Source organism: Eschrichtius robustus, chromosome 3, assembly GCF_028021215.1.
Source record: "Eschrichtius robustus isolate mEscRob2 chromosome 3, mEscRob2.pri, whole genome shotgun sequence".
NCBI lineage: Eukaryota > Metazoa > Chordata > Mammalia > Artiodactyla > Eschrichtiidae > Eschrichtius > Eschrichtius robustus.
The window spans coordinates 41357559-41382379 of NC_090826.1; the positions used below are offsets into that span (position 1 = coordinate 41357559).

At 37.5% G+C, this 24821-nt stretch overlaps 1 protein-coding gene and 1 pseudogene across 1 annotated transcript in view; one reads left to right on the forward strand and one right to left on the reverse strand.

Annotated features, from left to right (window-relative positions):
• AGBL4 (AGBL carboxypeptidase 4) overlaps nt 1-24821 on the reverse strand; it is a 1261847-nt gene that overhangs the window by 943067 nt on the left and 293959 nt on the right. The gene's annotated exons all lie outside the window — the stretch shown is intronic.
• On the forward strand, nt 13435-15496 carry LOC137761059 (probable ATP-dependent RNA helicase DDX5 pseudogene; annotated as a pseudogene).

The window sequence follows — 24821 nt, forward strand, 5'->3', positions numbered from 1 at the left end:
GTAAGCTCAATGGGATGGGCTTGTTTAGGCAGGTTTGTAATGTACCAGCCAAAGGGACTAGGAAAGCAGTAAGCCAATGCTTACCTCCCAGTGACCTCCCAGTGATAATGTTGAAATGCTGCCTCCACTGGGCCTAGCACCTGGTGAAAGAGCTGTCTGATCTCCTTCTGTTTGAGTCAAGGCAAACCTGATAGGAGAATTAGATGGGATCTAGGAGCATATTGGAAATCGCAGCAAAGCATAACGGACAAAGTCAGGACCAGAAGGAGAAGATCAAGCATCAGATCTAAAAGGATAGTGCAAAGATGAAGGTAGGCACTGAAGCAAGAGGCCCGGAATTGATGCAAGGAAGAAATAGGTTAGGAAAAGGAATTTGAGGCAGGCCAGGCTTCACATTTCAGAATGAGGGCAAAAAGCTATAAGTAAAGGGAAATGGATGCCTGCATACTTCATTCTAGGAAGGGGCATAGTGGTGAGTTTTGCACAGGTTAGGAGTGACCAAAGTTTCTTATGTGAGGCTCTGTAGATTTCCTCCTATCTTCCTGGACAAACTTTCTCAAACTTTGTTGGCTTCTTTTCCTACACCTAACCTTTAAAAGCTGGCATTCACTGTGGTTCTTTCCTAGGCCCTCTTTTCAAACAACATACCATTACAAGGCAATATCATTCATGGCTTAAACACTGATGGTTCCCAATTCTGTATCTCCAGCCTAGATCACTCTTTTAAATTCCTGTCCCATAGAGTGAACTCTTTACTAACAAGTTCTACTTGATGTCTTGCAGATATTTCAAATTCTACATGTCCAAACTGAAATTATAATCTTCTCTTCAATCTTATTTCTTCACTGTTCCCTATTCTCAGGACATGACACCACAACATACACAGTTAGTTGCCCAAGCCAAAAAATTGGTTCACATTTTCTACCACTTTTAATTCACTGTCTATGTCTAATCATAACCAAGTTCTGTTGATTCTACCTGCTAAATATCTCAAGCACTTCCACTTCCCTCCATACCATTGTCTTTATGCCAATCTTGTCCATCATCATCTCTCACCTGAAGAATTGTATTCACCTCTTACTTGGATTGCACTGATTGGGTCTTTGTCCCCTAACATTCTTTCCTCACCCACCAGGTAAAATGAACTTTCTCAAGTGAAATTCTGAACAAGTTGCTCTTCTGTGAAAAATTTTTAATGATTTCTCAGGAAATCTTTTTTTTTTAAATTATTAACTCTCAGATAGCATTCAAACCTCTTAACATCACTTACAAGGCCTTTTGTGATATGGCTTCTGCATACCTCTTTCCTCTTAGCACCATTCTCCTCCCCACTTCTTACCTACCGCCCCCACCCACAAATCACATTCCAACCATATAGGACAGCAAGTCTAGGACCAAGGTGAGGCAAATGAGGTGTCAAGGGTGCAAAATTTAATGAGGCATTCACTCTCAGGTGCCAACCTTATACACGCATAACCCTGAAAGTAAGTGCCTCTTTAAGAGTGAGGTGCCCAAGGTATACAATTTAAGAAGGCACAGCTTTACAAAGGTAAGATTTTTTTGTTATCCCAATTTAAGAGATGAGGAAACTGAGACTCAGAAAGTTTAACTTAAAATAGTCCAAGTTCAGATAGCTAAGAAAGAAAGGATTTGAACACCAAAGCTTTTGCTTTTTTTTTTTTTTAAAACATCTTTATTGAAGTATAACTGCCTTACAATGGTGTGTTAGCTTCTGCTTTATAACAAAGTGAATCAGTTATACACATACAATATGTTCCCATATCTCTTCCCTCTTGCATCTCCCTCCCTCCCACCCTCCCCATCCCACCCCTCTAGGTGGTCACAAAGCACCGAGCTGATCTCCCTGTGCTATGCGGCTGCTTCCCACTAGCTATCTATTTTACATTTGGTAGTGTATATATGTCCATGACACTCTCTTACCCTGTCACATCTCACCCCACCCCCTCCCCATATCCTCAAGGCCATTCTCTAGTAGGTCTGTGTCTTTATTCCCGTCTTGCCACTAGGTTCTTCATGGCTTTTTTTTTTTTTTTTCCTTAGATTCCGTATATATGTGTTAGCATACTGTATTTGTTTTTCTCTTTCTGACTTACTTCACTCTGTATGACAGACTCTAACTCCATCCACCTCATTACAAATACCTCCATTTCATTTCTTTTTATGGCTGAGTAATATTCCATTGTATATATGTGCCACATCTTCTTTATCCATTCATCTGTCGATGGACATTTAGGTTGCTTCCATGTCCTGGCTATTGTAAATAGAGCTGCAATGAACATTTTGGTACATGACTCTTTTTGACCTATGCTTTTCTCAGGGTATATGCCCAGTAGTGGGATTGCTGGGTCGTATGGTAGTTCTATTTGTAGTTTTTTAAGGAACCTCCATACTGTTCTCCATAGTGGCTGTATCAATTTACATTCCCACCAACGGTGCAAGAGTGTTCCCTTTCCTCCACACCCTCTCCAGCATTTATTGTTTCTAGATTTTTTGATGATGGCCATTCTGACCGGTGTGAGATGATACCTCATTGTAGTTTTGATTTGCATTTCTCTAATGATTAATGATGTTGAGCATTCTTTCATGTGTCTGTTGGCAATCTGTATATCTTCTTTGGAGAAATGTCTATTTAGGTCTTCTGCCCATTTTTGGATTGGGTTGTTCGTTTTTTTGTTATTGAGCTGCATGAGCTGCTTGTAAATCTTGGAGATTAATCCTTTGTCAGTTGCTTCATTTGCAAATATTTTCTCCCATTCTGAGGGTTGTCTTTTGGTCTTGTTTATGGTTTCCTTTAAAGCTTTTGCTTTTTATACTATATCATATTGTCTCCACCTTTTTTCTTTTTAAAGAAAGAATAAATTAATAATAAAATATGAGCTAGGGGACAAAACTACAGTTACCCACACTTATTAGGAATGACTTATTAATACTAGATTAACTATGGTGGGATGAGAGGGATGTGTTTAATTCTTAAGCACAAGGGAATTTTTAGTTTACTCTCTTCCTTTTCAAATTATTCCATCTCTCTGTGGTAACACTGATATTGTCAGAAGTTCCTTGCTTCCTTCCTAGGAAAATGTATTTGCACTCATTTAAAAATAAATTAGTAACTACGTAAGTCTTGTAGGTTAATACAGATTGCATTAACATTAGCTTGCCAATTTTCTCAAAGGATTTGTCAGTCATGCCTATTATAAAATCAGAATACAGCAACTGGCTCTGTTTTCATTATACCATGAAATTTTAGTACATCAAAATACATTCCCTTTATTCAAATCTGAAGGAAGAATTTTAGGAAAACATTCCTTTCATTTGATTAGCAATTGGAGGCCCTGCTACTAGAGCTGCTCTAGGCTGCTGATTGTTTTAGAGGGAGTATATGGAGACTCCTTCCTTCTCACACTGCTCCAGTTAGTCAGAACCCAGAGTCCTGATTATTCACCTTGAAATCAGACAGCAAGTCACATGCTCTTTCTCAAATATGTGCCCAACTTACTCTCTGTATTTATAGAAATACAAAGAGAATCTTTACCTGTTTTTCAAAAGTAATCTAAGAAAGATGTCACCATAAGCCTTGCTCTTTTAAAATAGTAATACTCAACAGATTAATGAATTCACCTCTTGTTAGAAGCAGTACCCACCCATACACCTGGTTTAAACATACCCAACCCTCTGGCATCATGCCATAAAGAATCTGGAAAATCCAGCCATAGGGGAAAAACTCCATCCCTATTTATGACCCCTACCCATCAAACTCCTTTAACCAGCCACTTCATGCTCTTTATAAGATCCTGTGTTCCTTGGCTCTCCTTATCCAGTTTCCAATGTTTCCTGGCCACCCTCCTCAGACTGGTGACCTATTCAGCCCTCTCGCTCTGACTCATTGCTCCCAGCTACCTACTTTACTCTTAGCTTATGCATTCTCCTTTGATTTCAGCATCATCTTCACTTTTAGATGAAGAGAAATCTCACTGCCAGCCCCACATATGAAAAAATGCCTGAATAAATAAAAATTTCTTCATGTGCTATAAACTTGTTCTGGAAATCTGAGGGAAAAAAGTACATTTCTCCTACATACAACCAGAGGCCAAACAGGCACTCTTAGCACTCCATGTATGTGTCCTAAGTCAAGAAACAGGAAAAAATAGTATGGATAATTTTTTCTCTGTTGTAAGCGATAGTTATAAAATTCAAGCTATGATAAAAGCATAAAGAAACACATTCTTTGCCCCCAAACAGTTATAAATGTTAGGAAAAAAACGTAAGTCAAATGCGATCAAAGATACTCAACACGGTACCTGGTAAGATTTAGAAAATTAATTAAATGTTCAAGAGTAAAGAGTAGGGGAGACAGAAAAGGGGCAGTGGAATTAAGATTTATGGAAGCACTAGTAAGTGCCAGGCATTATGCTATGAGTTTTACTCAGATTCTTCCATTCAGTTCTTATAATAGCCCTGAGAAGTCCAAACAGTTTAAGCAACATCTAACATCTATATGTATTTACAGTGTAACTGATGTTGCACTAAATGTTTTACATGTGCTATTTTTATCCTAATGACAGCTATATGAGATAGGTGCCATTATCATCTTAGCTTTACAAATGAAAAACTATGGTTTACAAAAGTAACTGTCCTTCTGAGGTCAGGCAGCTAGTAATTCATACAGGTAGGATTTGAACCCTGGCACTCTGACAACTAAATTCATGATCTTGACCAGGTAATCAAAGGGTAGATTTCAACAATTAAAGACAAAGGCATCAGGAATAATTGGAACTCAGGTTTCTAAGCCACAAAAATTAGACTCTTTTTTTATGACTAAAAGAATCTAAATTAAATGTCGCTAAACCTCAATGCTGATTATGTTATTTTCAAAGATCTACAATACTAGCTAACATTTATTTGTTTGCATTTTTAAATTTTTGTTACAAAACATTTAAGAATACTAAAAACCCAGATTTAACTTGTGTTAATATTTTGCCAGCTTCAGATCTTTGAAAACAAAGAAAATATTAAAGTTTTTCTTGGAATCATCTCTTCACTAGAAAACCATTCTCCTCCTTTTCTGTCTCTGAAATAACCACTATCTTGCAGTTGTTATATATTCTTTACCTACACATTTTTGTACTTTTATCACATATAATTTTTTCATATTAATCTAGTATTCAGCAGACTCTATAATTAGTTCCAACAGTTAATCTGTAGATTTTCTATGGATTTTTCTCTTGAAATTTCTATGTAGACAATCATATCATCTGTAAATAAATAGTATTGTTTATGTTTTTAAGATAATTATGTTTCTTACTGCTGTTTCTTATATTATATATACGGGTTAAAGCCTCAGATGGAATGTTGAATAGACATATGGGCAGAAAGCATCATTTCTTGTTCTTTTTAAGGAAAATGTTTCTAAGGCTTTTACAACAATTTTGGGCTTTAATAAATAATCTCTATCTAGTTAAAGAAATTCCCTTCAATTCCCACTTTTCTAGGAGATTTAATCATAAATAGTTATTGAATTTTGTATTTTTTTTTCATCTATTGAGATGATCATACAGGTTTTGCTACTTTAAACTGTTCACGTGGTAAATTAAACTAACAGTAATTAAAATATCCTTGAATTTTTTGATAAATCCCACCTTTTAAAATTATTTTGTCTACACACTCCTGTATTATAGTGTACATGATGGATTTGATTTGTAAATATTTATTTTGGAGTTTTGCATTAATACGTATAAGTGTTATGGACCTATAGATTTTCCTTCTAGTATCATCTTTGTCTGGTTTTGTTATCAAAGTTTTATCGGCCCCTTAAATGAGTTAAGTTTGGTTTACTTTTGTTTTAACTTGCAGATGGACTTACTTCAAAGTCAGAGAACATCATGGCAAGCAAGTCCAATGTATCATATCTTAGAAATTTTACCTCATTTCTTTAGTTTCCACCTGAAAAATCCTGGGGAATAACTCTAATTTTTTTTGCTTGAATCAACCAAGTGTGGTTTAGGCAGCTCCTTTCCAAACCACATGGCTGGAGTGGGAAAAGGAGAATTTCTAAGAAGAAAGTAGGGATTCTAGGAAGACAGTGGTATAGCTATACACTACATATATCTTCCACGTTCATTCTAACATGCCATAACTAAAAAGAACACATAATAAGCACAAATATTGATTAAAGGAAAAAGAAAAGGACTTGTAGCTAAGCTTAACTACCTACTACCTGTGTAATTTTGGACCAACTATTTCACCTCTTTGAGATCCTCTTTCCTCAGCTATAAGGAAGGAAAAGAAAATATCTACCTCAGAGGCAGGTAGAGTTGAATGAGCTTGCCTATGAGCTTCTTGAGTAGGGAGGCCATGTCTGTATCCCCAGCACTCCACACAAAGTAGCTCAGTGATAGCTGAATGAATGACTCCTGGGATGTAGAATTCATTTAGGGCACCCAACCCTGTGCCTAATTCAGTCCTACTTACATAATTCATGCCAAATTATTCTTTCCACACTCCTGAGGAGGCACAGTAATATTAGCTTTAACTGCTTTAAAAACCCCTCCCGCCTCAGATGTTTTGTAGACCTTCTGGGAAGATAAAGCCATCCTAGTTGTAACCAAACCTTTGAAAATGTCTAGGTGTCCCTTCTAGCTCATCCACGCTAAATTACCAAATAGTGTAAAGGGAAAGTACAAGAAAAGGGAGTTCTAAATTGACCATGTTCTCCCCCGACTCCTCAAGAAAAAAAAAAAAAAAAAAAAAGGCAGAAGATAGTAAGACACTAGAAAAGCTGCTCTGGCTTTGAAATGCCATATTTGACCTTAGTTCTGGGAACATAATAAGTTTCACTCATTTATCTATTCCAGAAGGAATTATCATGATTCAAAATCAGGAGACTGTGAGTATATGCAAAGGGCTAGATAGAAGCCAATGTTTAATGAAACACTGGTGAAACCTTCCCAGAAAAGGCTGGCTTAGTCAAGTTAAATCAAATCTCTAGTGAAAGCAAACTTGCTACAACAACATCGGCTGCCATTTATTGAGCATTTTCTAGGTAGCAGAGTCAGGATTAAAATACAGATCTGTCTAATGCCAAGGCTCGTGCTCTTTCCAATATGCAGTGTTGCTTTCTAATCAAAACAGCTCTGAAATTGACTAAAGGACTTTCCTGCAATTGAATCTGTGCTCATTTTACCACATGAGCATTTAGTCACTACATTGATAGAACTGTCAGACTTCAAGACTCCACTGTATGAGTGACTCTAAGTGAGTAGATTCTAGAAACTTCCCAAGGTAAGGAGAGCTGTTAAATTAGGCCTACAACTCTCATGGGATTCAGCAGCTATCTATCTCTATTTCCAATTAGCTATGAATGAACTATGGAAATACACAGCAGAACTCCACTGCTATACAAGCTTAGAGGAGCAGATTAATACTTATGGAGCACTTACAAAGTATCAGGCTTTACACTGAGCATTATATTTAATGCTCACCACAATTTTCTGAAGTAGTTATTATTATTCACCATTTTAGAGAAGTAACCAAGTCTTCTAAGTGTGAAAAGCAGAATTGGGAACCAGTTTATTATGCCTGTTGAATCCAAGCTTCTCCCTTATTTCTTATAGGGGAAGACTTGAGTGTCAAGCAAAAAGGGAATAATGGAGCAGATAATTAGAGAAGGCATATCCTAGAGATAGATAGGGACCTATAAGGACAAGGAAAGTATAAATTTCCTGAGAAGCTAAATTAGTCATTGGCATTAACAGGTATGATTGAATAGCTTTCTCTTTTAAAAAAAAACATTAAAAATTAAAGGAAAAAGGTGATATCCATGCTCAAACACTGATTATTTGCAAGATGTTTTATACCATTCCTTTTTCCCATGCACTAAGACTCTGACCCTATACAAACCCCAGATCCTCAGTAAAAGAAGCATCCCTCCAATTATTCCAATCCTCTTTAATGAGATTTGCTTGGGAAATTTTAGTTACATTAAAGAGAAATCAATGAGGGATGTAATTCTGGGAATGAGGCAGAGACGCCAGCTTCATTTTTGGAATATCAGCAGGAAGGACATCTCAAGAACAAAAGAAAGTTAAAAAGAACTAATCAGAGGGTGGGGTGGAGTCAAGATGGCAGACTAGGAGGACGTGGAATTCGCGTATTCGCACAACTAGGGCACCTACCAGGCACCGGTGGGGTACCATGGACACCTAAGGGGATGGGAGGAACCCCCAGTGACCGGTTGTTTCAATTATATTTTTATTTTTCCTATTATATTTTTTACATTTCTAATTTTATATTGTTTTTTTTAAAAATTATTTATTTATTTTCATTTTATTTTATTTATGGCTGTGCTGGGTCTTCGTTTCTGTGCGAGGGCTTCCTCCAGTTGCGGCAAGTGGGGGCCACTCTTCATCGCGGTGCGCAGGCCTCTCACTATCGTGGCCTCTCCTGTTGCGGAGCACAGGCTCCAGATGCGCAGGCTCAGTAGTTGTGGCTCACGGGCCCAGCCGCTCCACGGCATTCGGGATCCTCCCAGACCAGGGCTCGAACCCGTGTCCCCTGCATTGGCAGGCAGACTCCCAACCACTGCGCCACCAGGGAAGCCCTATATTGTTTTATATTATTTGATATTGCACTGCTCCTTATTTCTTTTTTTCTTTCTTTTTTTCCTGCGCCATGCAGCTTGCGGGATCTTGGTTCCCAGGCCGGAGGTTGGGCCCAAGCTCCTGTGATGGGAGCTGAGTCCAAACCACCGGACTAACAGAGAACCTCAGACCCCAGGGAATATTAATTGGAATGAGGCCTCCCAGAGGTCATCACAGCACCAAGACCCAGCTCTATACAACTGCCTGTAAATTCCAGTGCTGGACGCTTCAGGCCAAAACCCAGTAAGACAGGAATACAACTCCACCCATCAAAAAAGAAAAAAAAAAAATAAAATGAAACGACAAAAAAAATATGTTGCAGATGAAGGACCAAGGTAAAAACCTACCAGACCAAATAAATGAAAACGAAATAGGCAACCTACCTGAAAAAGAATTCAGAGTAATGGTAGTAAAGATGATCCAAAATCTCGGAAACAGAATGGAGAAAATAGAAGAAACATTTAATAAGGATCTACAAGAACTAAAGAGCACAACAATGATGAACAACACAATAAATGAAATTAAAAATACTCTAGAAGGAATCAATGGCAGAATATTGAGGCAGAAGAAGGGATAAGTGAGCTGGAAGATAAAATGGTGGAAATAACTGCCAGGGAGCAGAATAAAGAAAAAAGAATGAAAAGAATTGAGGACAGTCTCAAAACCTCTGGGACAACATTAAATGCACCAACGTTCAAATTAGAGGGGTCACAGAAGAAGAAGAGAAAGAGAAAGGGACTGAGAAAATACTTGAAGAGATTATAGTGCAAAACTTCCCTAATACGGGAAAGGAAATAGTCAATCAAGTCCAGGAAGTGCAGAGAGTCCCATACAGGATAAATCCAAAGAGAAACATGCCAAGACACATATTAATCAAACTATCAAAAATTAAATACAAAGAAAAAATATTAAAAGCAGCAAGGGAACAGCAACAAACAATATACAAGGGAATCCCCATAAGGTTAACAGCGGATGTTACAGCAGAAACTCTGCAAGCCAGAAGCGAGTGGCAGGACATATTTAAAGTGATGAAAGGGAAAAACCTACAACCAAGATTACTCTAACCAGCAAAGATCTCATTAAGATTCAATGGAGAAATTAAAACATTTACAGACAAGCAAAAGTTAAGAGAATTCAGCACCACAAAACCAGCTTTACAACAAATGCTAAAGGAACTTCTCTGGGCAGGAAACACAACAGAGGGAAAAGACCTACAATAACAAACCCAAAACAATTAAGAAAATGGTAATAGGAACATAAATATCGATAACTACCTTAAATGTAAATGGATTAAATGCTCCAACCGAAAGACATAGACTGGCTGAATGGATACAAAAACAAGACCCGTATATATGCTGTCTACAAGAGACCCACATCAGACCTAGGGACACAAACAGACTGAAAGTGAGGGAACAGAAAAAGATACTCCATGCAAATGGAAATCAACAGAAAACTGGAGTAGCAATTCTCATATCAAACAAAATAGACTTTAAAATAAATTCGATTACAAGAGACAAAGAAGGACACTACATAATGATCAAGGGATCAATCCAAGAACATATAACAATTGTAAATATTTACGCACCCAACAAGGAGAACCTTAATACATAAGGCAAATGTTAACAGTCATAAAAGGGGAAATCAAAAGTAGCAAAATCATACTGGGGGAATTTAACACCCCACTTTCACCAATGGACAGATCATCGAAGATGAAAATAAATCAGGAAACACAAGCTTTAAATGATACATTAAGCAAGATGGACTTAATTGATATTTATAAGACATTCCATCCAAAAACAACAGAATACACTTTCTTCTCAAGTGCTCATGGAACATTCTCCAGGATAGACAATATCTTGGGTCACAAATCAATCCTCGGTAAATTTAAGAAAATTGAATTCATATCAAGTATCTTTTCTGACCACAATGCTATGAAATGAGATATCAATTACAGGAAAAAAAAATGTAAAAAATACAAACACATGAAGGCGAAACAATACCCTACTAAATAACCAAGAGATCAATGAAGAGATCAAAGAGAAAATCAGAACATACCTAGAAACAAATGACAATGAAATCACGATGAGCCAAAGCCTATGGGATGCATCAAAGTAGTTCTAAGAGGGAAGATTATAGCAATACAATCCTACCTCAAGAAACAAGAAACATCTCAAGAAAACAACCTAAACTTACACCTAAAGCAATTAGAGAAAGAAGAACAAAAAACCCCCAAAGTTAGCAGAAGGAAAGAATTCATAAAGATCAGATCAGAAATAAATGAAAAAGAAATGAAGGAAATTACAGCAAAGATCAATAAAACTAAAAGCTGGATCTTTGAGAAGATAAACAAAATTGATAAACCATTAGCCAGACTCATCAAGAGAAAAAGAGAGAAGACGTAAATCAATAGAATTAGAATTGAAAAAGGAGAAGCAACACCTAACACTGCAGAAATACAAAGGATCATGAGAGATTACTACAAGCAACTGTATGCCAATAATATGGACAACCTGGAAGAAATGGACAAATTCTTAGAAAAGCACAACCTTCCTAGACTGAACCAGGAAGAAATAGAAAATAGAAACAGACAAATCACAAGCACTGAAATTGAAACTGTGATTAAAAATCTTCCAACAAACAAAAGCCCAGGACCAGATGGCTTCACAGGCAAATTCTGTCAAACATTTAGAGAAGAGCTAACACCTAACCTTCTCAAACTCTTCCAAAATATAGCAGAGGGAGGAACACTCCCGAAATCATTCTATGAGGCCACCATCACCCTGATACCAAAACCAGACAAAGATGTCACAAAAAAAGAAAACTACAGTCCAATATCACTGATTAAGATAGATGCACAAATCCTCAACAAAATACTAGCAAACAGAATCCAACAGCACATTAAAAGGATCATACACCATGATCAAGTGGGGTTTATCCTAGGAATGCAAAGAATCTTCAATATATGCAAATCAGTCAATGTGATACACCACATTAACAAATTGAAGGATAAAATTAATATGATAATCTCAATAGATGCAAAAAAAGCTTTCGACAAAATTCAACACCCATTTATGATAAAAGCCCTCCAGAAAGTAGGCATAGAGGGAACCTACCTCAAAATAATAACGGCCATATATGATAAACCCACAGCCAACATTTTTCTCAATGGGGAAACACTGAAACCATTTCCCCTAAGATCAGGAACAAGACAAGGTTGCCCACTCTCACCACTGTTATTCAACATAGTTTTGGAAGTTTTAGCCATAGCAATCAGAGAACAAGAAGAAATTAAAGGAATCCAAATTGGAAATGAGGAAGTAAAACTGTCATTGTTTGCAGATGACATGATACTATACCTAGAGAATCCTAAAGATGCTACGAGAAGACTACTAGAGCTAATCAATGAATTTGGTAGAGTAGCAGGACACAAAATTAATGCACAGAAATCTCTTGCATTCCTATACACTAATGTTGAAAAATCTGAAAGAGAAATTAAGGAAACACTCCCATTTACCATTGCAACAAAAAGAATAAAATACCTAGGAATAAACCTACCTAAGGAGTCAAAAGACCTGTATGCAAAAACCTGTAAGACACTGATGAAAGAAATTAAAGATGATACAAACAGAAGGAGAAATATACCATGTTCTTGGATTCAAAGAATCAACACTGTGAAAATGACTATACTACCCAAAGCAATCTACAGATTCAGTGCAATCCCTATAAAATTACCTATGGCATTTTTCACAGAACTAGAACAAAAAATTTCACAATTTGTATGGAAACACAAAAGACCCCGAATAGCCAAAGCAACCTTGAGAAAGAAAAATGGAGGTGGAGTAATCAGATTCCCTGACTTCAGACTATACTACAAAGCTACAGTAATCAAGACAGTATGGTACTGGCACAAAAACAGAAATATAGATCAATGGAACAGGATAGAAAGTCCAGAGATAAACCTATGCACATATGGTCACCTTATCTTTGATAAAGGGGGCAAGAGTATACAATGGAGAAAAAGCAGCCTCTTCAATAAGTGGTGCTTGGAAAACTGGACAGCTACATGTAAAAGAATGAAATTAGAACACTCCCTAACACCACATACAAACATAAACTCAAAATGGATTAAAGACCTAAATGTAAGGCCAGACACTATAAAACTCTTAGAGGATAATATAGGAAGAACACTCTTCAACATAAATCACAGCAAGATCCTTTTTGACCCACCTCCTAGAGAAATGGAAATAAAAAAAAAACAAATGCGACCTAATGAAACTTAAAAGCTTTTGCACAGGAAAGGAAACCATAAACAAAACGAAAAGACAACCCTTAGAATGGGAGATAATATTTGTAAACAAAGAAACTGACAAAGGATTAATCTCTAAAATATACAAGCCGCACATGCAGCTCAATATCAAGAAAACAAACAACCCAATCCAAAAATGGGCAGAAGACCTAAACAGACATTTCTTCAAAGAAGATATACAGATGGCCCACAAACACATGAAAGGATGCTCAACATCACTGATCATTAGAGAACTGCAAATCAAAACTACAGTGAGGTATCACCTCACACCGGTCAGAATGGCCATCATCAAAAAATCTACAAACGATAAATGCTGGAGACCTCATTCATTTCCACTGGTCTTTTGTCCAGCAGCCCCAGCTCTTGTCATCGCCATCCCTCTGCTGCCGCCCCCATAAGGCTTTGCTGTCGGCGGAGCCACCTCCAGTTACTCGTAGCACTCGATTCTCTCCGCTTCGCTTCCCGCCAACCGCAACCATTGACGTCATGTTGGGTTATTCGAGTGACCGAGACTGCACCTGGGATCGAGGGTTTGTTTCCCTCGATTTGGAGGAAGTAGGGCAGGGCCCTTATCTGGAAAGAAGTTTGGAAACCCTGTGGAGAAATTGGTTAAAAAGAAGTGGGATCTTGATGAGCTGCCCAAATTTGAGAAGAAATTTTATCAAGAACACCCTGATTTGGCTAGGCATACAGCACAATAGGTAGAGACATACAGAAGAAGCAAGGAAATTACAGTTAGAGGTCACAACTGCCCAAAGCCAGTCCTGAATTTTTATGAAGCGAACTTCCCTGCAAACGTCATGGACGTGATTGCAAGGCAGAACTTTACTGAACCCACAGCTATTCAAGCTCAGGGATGGCCAGTTGCTCTAAATGGACTGGATATGGTTGGGGTAGCACAAACTGCATCTGGGAAGATGTTGTCTTATTTGATGCCTGCCATTGTCCACATCAATCATCAGCCATTCCTAGAGAGAGGTGATGGGCCTATTTGCTTGGTGCTGGAACCAACTCGGGAACTGGTCAAACAGGTACAGCAAGTAGCTGCTGAATACTGTAGAGCATGTCACTTGAAGTCCACTTGTATTTATGGTGGTGCTCCCAAGGGACCACAAATACGTGATTTGGAGAGAGATGTGGAACTCTGTATTGCAACATCTGGAAGACTTACTGACTTTTTAGAATGTGGGAAAACCAATTTAAGAAGAACCACCTACCTTGTCCTTGATGAAGCAGATAGAATGCTTGATATGGGATTCGAACCCCAAATAAGGAAGATTGTGGATCAGATAAGACCTGATAGGCAAACCCTAATGTGGCGTGCACTTGGCCAAAAGAAGTAAGACAGCTTGCTGAAGATTTCCTGAAAGACTATATTCATATAAACATTGGTGCACTAGAACTGAGTGCAAATCACAACATTCTTCAGATTGTGGATGTGTGTCATGATGTAGAAAAGGATGAAAAGCTTATTCATTTAATGGAAGAGATCATGAGTGAGAAGGAGATTAAAACCATTGTTTTTGTTGAAACCAAAAGAAGATGTGATGAGCTCACTAGAAAAATGAGGATAGATGGGTGGCCTGCCACGGGTGTCCATGGTGACAAGAGTCAACAGGAACGTGACTGGGTTCTAAATGAACATGGGTTCTTTCAAACATGGAAAGGCTCCTATTCTGATTGCTACAGATGTGGCCTCCAGAGGGCTAGATGTGGAAGATGTGAAATTTGTCATCAATTATGACTACCCTAACTCCTCAGAGGATTACATTCATCGAACTGGAAGAACTGCTCGCAGTACAAAAACAGGCACAGCATACACTTTCTTTACACCTAATAACATAAAGCAAGTGAGCAACCTTATCTCTGTGCTTCGTGAAGCTAATCAAGCAATTAATCCCAAATTGCTTCAGTTGGTCGAAGACAGAGGTTCAGGTCGTTCCAGGGGTAGAAGAGGCATGAAGGATGACCGTCAGGACAGATACCCTGTTGGCAAAAGGGGTGGATTTAATACATTTAGAGACAAGGAAAATTATGACTGAGGTTACTCTAGTCTGCTTAAGAGAGATTTGGGGGCAAAAACTCAAAATGGTGTTTACAGTGCTGCAAATTACACCAATGGGAGCTCTGGAAGTAATTCTGTGTCTGCTGGTATACAGAGCACTTTTAGGACTGGTAATCCAACAGGGACTTACCAGAATGGATATGATAGCACTCAGCAATATGGAAGTAATGTTCCAAATATGCACAACGGTATGAACCAACAGGCATATGCATATCCTGCTATTACAGGTGCGCCTATGATTGGTTATCCAATGCCAACAGGATATTCTCAATAGAACTTTAGAAGTATATGTAAATGTCTGTTTTTCATAATTACTCTTTATATCATGTGTTATCAGACAAGATAGTTATTTAAGAAACATGGGAAATGCAGAAATGACTGCAGTGCAGCAGTAATTATGGTGTACTTTTTTGCTATTTAAGTTGGATATTTCTCTACATTCCTGAAACAATTTTTAGGTTTCTTTGTACTAGAAAATGCAGGCAGTGTTTTCACAATAGTAAATGTATAGTGATTTGAAATACAATAAATGAAGGCAATGCATGGCCTTCCAATAAAAAATATTTGAAGACTGGAAAAATAAATAAATAAATAAATGCTGGAGAGGGTGTGGAGAAACGGGAACCCTCTTGTACTGTTGGTGGGAATGTAAATTGATACAGCCACTATGGAGAACAGTATGGAGGTTCCTTAAAAAACTAAAAATAGGACTAACACACGACACAGTAATCCCACTACCAGGCATATACCCTGAGAAAACCATAATTCAAAAAGAGTTATGTACCACAATGTTCATTGCAGTACTATTTACAGTAGCTAGGACATGGAAGCAACCTAGGTGTCCACTGACAGATGAATGGATAAAGAAGATGTGGCACATATATACAATGCAATATTACTCAGCCATAAAAAGAAACGAAATTGAGTTATTTGTAGTGAGGTGAATGGACCTAGACTGTGTCATACAGAGTGAAGTAAGTCAGAAAGAGAAAAACAAATACTGTATGCTAACACATATATATGGAATCTAAAAAAAAAAAAAAAAAAAAAGGTTCTGATGAACCTAGAGGCAGGGCAGGAATAAAGATGCAGACGTAGAGAATGGACTTGAGGACACGGGGAGGGGGAAGGGTAAGCTGGGACGAAGTCAGAGAGTAGCATTGACATACGTACACTCCCAAATGTAAAATAGATAGGTAGTGGGAAGCAGCTGCATAGCACAGGGAGATCAGCTCGGTGCTTTGTGACCACATAGAGGGGTGGGATAGGGAGGGTGGGAGGGAGATGCAAGAGGGAGGGGATACAGGGATATATGTATTCATATAGCTGATTCACTTTGTTATACAGCAGAAACTAATACGACATTGTAAAGCAATTATATTCCCATAAAGATGTTAAGAAAAAAAGAACTAATCAGAACCACCTTCACATAAAAGAAAACTTTATTTTTATTACCTAGAACTGAGGCCAAGAAGATTCGCAAGGAGGAGGCAATCATAACTGAGCACATGAAGCTGGAGTGACTCTGTAGGTCAGGAAGGAGAGTGAGTCATGGAGAAGACATATATATCCAGTTTAGGGCTATATAACCAGTTTGTACTTTCTGAACCTTGAGTCTAGCTAGCTTGATCTCTACTTGTCAGAATACTGATCTAGAGGTCCAGGGTAGAACACTTGTCTCTGCCTCGCTATATTTAGAGAACTGCCTGGCATGTTGGGGAGAACCTGTTACAGGGAAAAAATGAACCCGTAAACCCTGTAATAGCCTCTTTTCTCTTCTCTGTTTCTACCAGCAAATGAACAGACTGCTTCTGCTCAATGAGTTTGGCAAGATATGAAGGTTATTTTATTTGAGCAGATATGAGTCATCATCACTTTGAAAAAAAAGGATGTTGATAATAATTTTTCTTAAAGAGCTGAAGATGACACTAGCAAGAATGGTATATTTCTCTTGGGATCCTAAATCTCCTTTGGAAATTTAGCTTTCATATAGCCAAAGTATTTTTGCAATCATTTCTTTCTATTCATTCATTTAACACATTTACTGAATGCCTACTGTGTGCTGTGGAGGCCCTAGGGTACAACATGAGGAAAAAGCGTGGTCCTTGACATTGTAGAGCACATAGTTTAGTAGAGGGAGAGAGAGATAACCATATAATCACACTAATATAAATGAAAATACGCATTTAAAACAGTGCAGGCTGAGGGCTTCCCTGGTGGCTCAGTGGTTAAGAATCCGCCTGCCAAAGCAGGGGACACGCGTTCAAGCCCTAGTCTGGGAAGATTCCACATGCCGCGGAGAAACTAAACCCGTGTGCCACAACTACTGAGCCTGTGCTCCGCAACAAGAGGGGCCACTGCAATGAGAAGCCCAAGCACCGCAAGGAAGAGTAGCCCCTGCTCGCCGCAGCTAGAGATAAGCCCGTGCACAGCAACAAAGATCCAATGCAGCCAAAAATAAATAAATAAATAAATTTATTAAAAAAATTTTTTTTTTGAATAAAAGAGTGCAGGATGATTTGAGAGCATATAACAGTGGGATAATTTAGAATGTGGAGCCAGGTTTCTCTCAGAAAGTGCCATTCCACTGAGGTCTGACAGTTGATTGGGAACAACAGACAAAAGGTATGTTTATAGGGGTGGTAAGAAAGCTTTTCAGGTAGAGGGAGCAGCACGCACAAAATCCCTGAGTCAAGAGGTAGCATGGGACATTAGAGGATCTAAGAGGGCCAGGATGACTGGGACACAGAAAAGGAGGAGATGGGTGTGAGAGGAAACCGCAACGTGGCAGGGGTCTCCTCTTAGAAAAGCCTGTAGACAGACTAGTATGTTTCCCAAATCTTAGTCATGGGTTCTAGCTTCATGACTTTTTCTTATTGAGGTATAATCAACGTATCATATTACTAGTTTTAAGTGTACAATACAATGATATATCAAGAACTCATACAATTCAATAGCAAAAAAAAAAAAAAAAAGCCCAAACAATCTGATTAAAAAGCGGGCAGAAGATCTTCAAGATTTTTGATGTATTTCTGTATCATTTTGACAAAAATCTGTTGTTTAAATCAACCCTACCTCATTTTACTTAAACACATTGCTCCCTTTAGTAAATAAATAAAGTTTATTTCAAATGTATACGTATAGCTGATGCACTTTGTTATACAGCAGCAACTAACACAACAATGTAAAGCAATTATACTCCAATAAAGATGTTAAAAAAAAAAATAATGCTAGGCTGTCGCAGCCCTTTTTTAAAGACCCAAGCAAAGGGGTTTGTATACAGGGTTTTCAAACATGGGGTTTGAAAAGAAGAGGTAACAGTGTTCCTCTGATGGCAGCAAGATCAGAGAGGGAGGGACTGGGAAGGTGAAGATAAGATTTTAGGAAACAAGGTCACCAGTCTGGCCCTGCTCCCCTCCCTCCAGAGCTTACTCACTCCTAACCTCAGTTCTTACAGGACAGTTTAGGGTATATTTTAATTAAGTAGCACATTCTCTCATAACCCTCATCCAAATCCTAACAAAATAAAATCCACAGAAGCCCACATTGAAATCTAACTTTAAACTCCCAGTGCTGAGAGACACAGAGTATATGAGCTATGGCTTTTGACTCTGTGGATCTATTCCTGGCTTCATCATTAACATGGTGAATATCCTTGCTTTGAGATTTTTAGAACAACTTTAATATACTTTAATTGTCATTTTTTGTGGTTTGAATTGTCTTATTAAAATATAATTTTCCAGGAGTTAAATTTATTTACTTAATTAGAGGTCTATTCTCTCTTCAATATGCACATTCTCCAAAGTCAACTCACGTCTGTGAATGGGGGCAGGGTGTAGTATACCCTTTGGCATAATAACATCTAATTACAGGATTACATTAGTGCACTCAGTACCTTTAATCACATAAGATTTGATATAGCACCAAGAAAACCTGTGCTGATCTCTCAACACTAAAGACCTTAAAGCATGAATATCAGGACACACCATAGTTATCTCTGACGCATCTGTAGGATCTTTGATTTCAAAAGAAAAAACAGATTTGGAGATCCTGATGACATTATTTTGATTAGTGATAAATTAGAAAGATTCCCAGAAATAGCAATAATTATAACAATAATAACAATCATGACAATAATGTACAATGATAGAGAGTGTTTAATGGTTTTCAAATGCTTTTCATATAAATTTTCCCCTTTGATCCTCACAATGATAAAAGCAGGGCAAGAATTATTAGTCCTACTTTATGAATAGAGAAATTAAGCATCAAAAATGTTCACATTTGGGGGAGTATCTGGGAACATGCACAAGGAATCAAAGGCAAATCTGAGAAGAGTGCTTTTCCTGGTATTTCCTATGAGAAAAACTACGAGACCTTGGGAAGCCACTGAAACTCTCTAGCCTCAAATTTTTCATCTGTAAAATGGTCTAGATTATAAGATATGAATATAGAAGGAGAGAATAAGACACTAGATTTCACGGCAGGGAAGAAGTAGTATGGGTAAAACCAGACCTGGGCCTCCCATAGACCTTTGTACACAGGACTAAGATTGTCACCAGGCCCAGACTCAGGAGGTTGAAAGGTCTGTCCCACTCACACCCTTTAAGGAAGAAGGCAGCATGATGGAGCACAAAAATACAGGTATCGGCACCAAACCAAAATTAATCCTAAGAGATTCTCAGCTCTGCTACTTAGGAGTCATTTGACATTGGGTCTTTTTGATCCTGTTTCCTTATCTAAGAATTAGGGATAATAATGTATCTCTGCCAGGGATGTGATGAAGAAAAAATAAGTTAGTATGTACAATATCTATTACAGTGGTTGACAAACTTTTTCGGTAAAGGGCCAGATAGCAGAGGCAAAAACCAAGGATATTATATTGGAACTTATGTAACAAGAGCAAAAACACATTTCCACAAAATTTTTATTGATGAAATGTAAAATGTAATAGTAATAAAATGAGTTCTTTTTTTGTAATACAGGTTTAGTAATGAATAGAATGGAATTTTCTGTGGGAATATCATTTCTCTAATTTGGGAGGCAAAGCCAGTGTTGCCTATCATCAAATCAATTGCAAATGTTCATCTGTAAAAATCATTTTTACACAAGAGCCATACAAAACCAAATAAGCTGGACTTGACTTGCTGAGAGTGTATGAAAGTTCTATTATTCTACAACTTCACTATCATTTAGTGTTTTCAGTCTTTTTTATTCTGGTGAGTGTGTGAAGCTGCTGCCTTTTCAGTTACTTCTACCACAAGCAGCAAGACTCAAAGAAAATTTTCCCTTAACCTAGAGTTGAAAGCTGAAGAAAATTCAACTAAGAACCCAGGTACTTCTGAGAGGAAAAAAAGTAATTATCTGTAAGTGTTTTAAAGTTTTTGCCATTTTATTTTTTTTTTTAAAGGAGTCTTTTATTATTAGATAAGTATTTAAGAGCTTAATTCTCATGACTACTAATGACTTTAAAAACAGGCATGAGATAATCTATAAGGATTCAGAATTTTATTACTTTATCTGCTCATGCCAACAACCCAAGAGCCAGGAGATACGGGTTTCCGAATGGCTCTGCCACTAAATAGCAGTTGTTCTTAAACAAGTCATTTTTCTTCTTAGCTTTGATTTAGTAATATAACAAATAGCGATGATAATCACCTTGCAATCTCACATAGTTCTTTATTCAATCAACAAATACTTTCTGGGTACCTATTATGTGCAGGCTTTGGGGATACAAGAGTGAGCAAAAACAGACACTGCCTCCACCCTCATGGAATTCATAGTGCAAAGATGAATCAAAGTCACACAAGTAAATATAAAATGTAAAATTAAGTTGTGAGCATCAAAATCACAGAATCAGAACCTCAGAATTAAGAGATCTTAGGGATCATCTAATATAATCCTCCAATCTCTTCTTCAAAGATACACAAAATACGAAAAGATGTTTTTTGAAAAGTTAGAAGTTCCAGATAAAGAAGTGGTAATATTACTGTTATGAAATTTCAGGAAGATAACTAGATGTATTTCTGCTCCAACATTTACAATTAGAAACTAAGCATAGCTTGGGCTTACCATCTTTGACCTCTAATGTGGCTCACAGAAGAAAAATGAATAGTGATATCTCATTAACCTAAATAAGGTAGTCTCTGTTTGTGAAGGTGATAGGATGACGGCCTAAGTGGAGGGCCAGAAGTTCAGAAGAAAAATACAGTTTATTGGTCCACAAAGGGAGAAGCATCTAGGTCTCTTAGAAAATTACTATATTTCGAGCTGGCTTGGAACTCAGACCTAGTTTGGCTTTTATTCTTTAAGTAACCTTGAGTAAACCTCTTATTCTTCCTGGGTCTGAGTCTCCTCATCTGTAAAATGAAGAAGTTGGCCAGATAATGTTTTATGGCTCTGATTTTCAATGACTCCACCACAACTAGTACATCAGATGGTGTCTCTTTTTATTAATAAACAGAAATAAAGCCAGTGAAGCAGAAAGTCAGATAGATATGGGTTCAAATCCCTCCTAACTATGCAACCTCCTAACTATGTAACCTTAAGCAAGTCACTTATTCTCTTAGATCTAAGTTTCTTCATCTGTAAAATGAAAATAATAATGACTATTTCATATGATTATTGTGAATATTATGAATATTCAAAAAAATGAGGTATATAAATCAACAGGCATGGCATATAAATAGCTTCCTTCCCTTCTCCTTAGTCTGAGGATTACAGCACTGAACACAGACAATGTCAAGCATCGGATGACATGATTCACTTAAGCCAGCAGCTACCATGTGTCCAAACCCAATGCTTCTGCTAAGACTTGAGGATGACAGAAGAAAGACACAGTCCCTGCTTAAAGTACCTACTGTAGGGGAAACATAAGCAAAGGGAAGGAGGTAGGAAAGTGTAGGGCAGATTAGTTTTTGCTGGAGGACAACTAAGTATTTTTTTAAATAATATTGAGTGTCTCTATGTCAGACCCTGTATTAGGCATTTATATGCATTATTTCATTTACCTATTGAGGCAAGTTTTATTATCCTCAATTTTTAGATACTTTGAAATATAAATTAACTTGTCCAAGGTTTTCACAGCTATTTAATGATAGGGCTGAGCTATAAAAACATGTATCTGTGACTCCAAAGCCCATGATTTTTCAAAATGATGAGTAATGAGAAATGCAGCTAGAAATAAGGACTGGTTTGACACCAGGGAGTCCTCTAAATGCCAAGGTAAAAAGTTTGCACTTTAGGGAGCCACTGGAGGTTTCTGAGCAGGAAAGTGACATAGATGAAGATTCTATTACCTAAGGAAATGTAGTAAAACATAATGTTTAAGAGCTTAGAATTTGTAGCTAAACTACCTTGTATTAAATGGCCTTGGAGCAAGTTACCTAACCTTTCTGTCCCTTAGTTTCCTCACCTTTAAATAGGGATAAATAATAACAGTACCTACCATGTACTGTAATGGGGAGGATTACAACCATTAATACACATAAAGCTCAGGAATACTTCCTGGCATACAGTAAGCACACACGAAATGTTAAGCTGCTGCAGTTGTGGTGGTTAGTATTATTGCTGTTGTGTTAGGAAAGAAGCCGTTAGGACAGAATTCTCAGAACCCAATCTGACAATTCAGCCCTCTTCTATTCAGGAGAGAGTGAAAGGTTAATTGTACATTGCCGGTGAAGTGAAGGCTTGCTTTGTGAGTTAATAGCAACAAAAAGAATCCAGGAGGAATTGTTTAATCTAGTTAAGAGAGTAAGTAGCTCGATGTAGAGAACAAACGTATGGACACCAAGGGGGGAAGGTGGCGGGTGGTGGTAGTGCTGTGATGAATTGGGATTGACATATATACACTAATATGTATAAAATGGATAACTGATAAGAACCTGCTGTACAAAAATAAATAAATAAAATTTAAAAATTAAAAAAAAAAAAAGAGAGAGTAAGTAGCTCAAGACATGGCACCATCCTCTAGTTTCTACCCATAAGAATAACTAGGACCTGATTCCCTTTAGATGGGGTCCAAGACGGCAGACAACACAATGCAGTGGAGAGGAAATACCAAGTCAGGAAACCTAGATTTCAATCTCAAACCTGCTACTGTCTCATTCTGTTACCATTAACAGATGACTCTCCCCTTTATGTCTAAGAGTCCTGAACTACAAATAAAGAGTGACCTTGCCTACTCCACAGATCATCATGAGAATTAAACAGGATATGCAAAGCTTCTTTTGTTTGAATGTTGCTGTGCACAAAGTAGACACTCAAAACACTTGAACAAACTGTTAAAATTTGAGAAGTGGTATTTGAGAGGTGAGAAAAAAAGCAAAGCAAGTAGTGGAGTAGTCCTGCATTATAGCCCTGAGAAAAGTAAAAAGCTCTATACTGAAACAGTTCTTTAAAATGTATAGGAGGAAGCTTGGCATAGTGGAAAGAGCCTGAGCTTCAAAGTAAAACAGAATTAGGTTCAAATCACAGCTGCACTATTTATGAGCTATGGGATCTTGAACCAACTATCTGAGCCTCCGTTTCTTCAAAACTAGAATATTAATACTTACCTAATAGGGTGACTCTGAGAATTAAATGAAAAAGCTATTCCTAACAATATACCTAGTTCAAAGAGAAACTCAGCAGACCGTACCAGTACCACCATCCCTATTATTAATAATAATAATGGCAGTTAATTTTCAATAAGTGTTAACTGCCAGGCACTATTCTAAACATTTTACATGTATTATCTCATTTAATCTTTATTTAATAAACTAATAACACTCATTCCATTATTCCTCACAGATTTTATTGATGAGGAAGCAGAGGCAGTAAGCAGAAGATCTCATCTTAGGACACAGGACTAGAAACTGACAAAGCCAGGATATTGCTACTATTATTTTTCTCTCCTCCATAAGTCGGATTTTTAAAAATCTTCCATAAGATTCCAAAATACTTTCCCTCCCAGTATCTCACTTTATCTTATCCTTAAAGCAACTTTGTGATGTAGGCTGAACAAGGATAACCATCCCCATTTTACAAATGGGAAAAGAAAAGCCTGTAGAAAATAACTGACTTATTCAATGTCATACAAACAGCAGTCATACCACAACCTCTGCCATGTGGCAGAACTGGAAAATGAACCCATATCTTCAAAGTTCAAGGCTAGTGTTCTTTCTAGTAGAAAACTGAATTTCCCACATGATACCACAGAAAGGAGATCTCTCCTTAATTCAGGCTCTTCCCATATCAGTCAAAATTAGTGATGTTTGGCTTTCACTGTTATTTCCAAAATTTATGTTTTGGGATGGTCCCTGAATCAAGTGCTAGTGAACTCACCTGGAGGAGCCTTTCTCTGGGGCTCAAAGAGCCTGTGCTCATCTAGTTCAATAATCAAGTTTCCAATCTCTTAACATTTGGCATTAAAGCCTTCTAAGTACCAACATGGATTAAATCTAAAGGGAAATTATATTACTCTTTAATGTGAACCAGTTCTTTACATTAAAGAGTAATATAATGATTACTCTTTAATCACTAAAGAGTAAAGATTAAAGCATTATGTAGAGGAAGACATTCTCTTGGAAAAAAAAAGAAGGTAGGTTCTAACTTTTTATCTACAAAATAATGGGATAACTCCAACTGGGGATGCATGTTTGCATTAGACAGGCCAGAGCTAGTATCCTGATTTTTATCACTGTGTGAATTTAAACAACTTACTGTACCCTTCTAAACCTTAGTTCCTTTATCTCTAAAATGGGGATAATAACACCTATATCAGAGGATTCAGAAGGAGAATTAAATAGCAAAATGT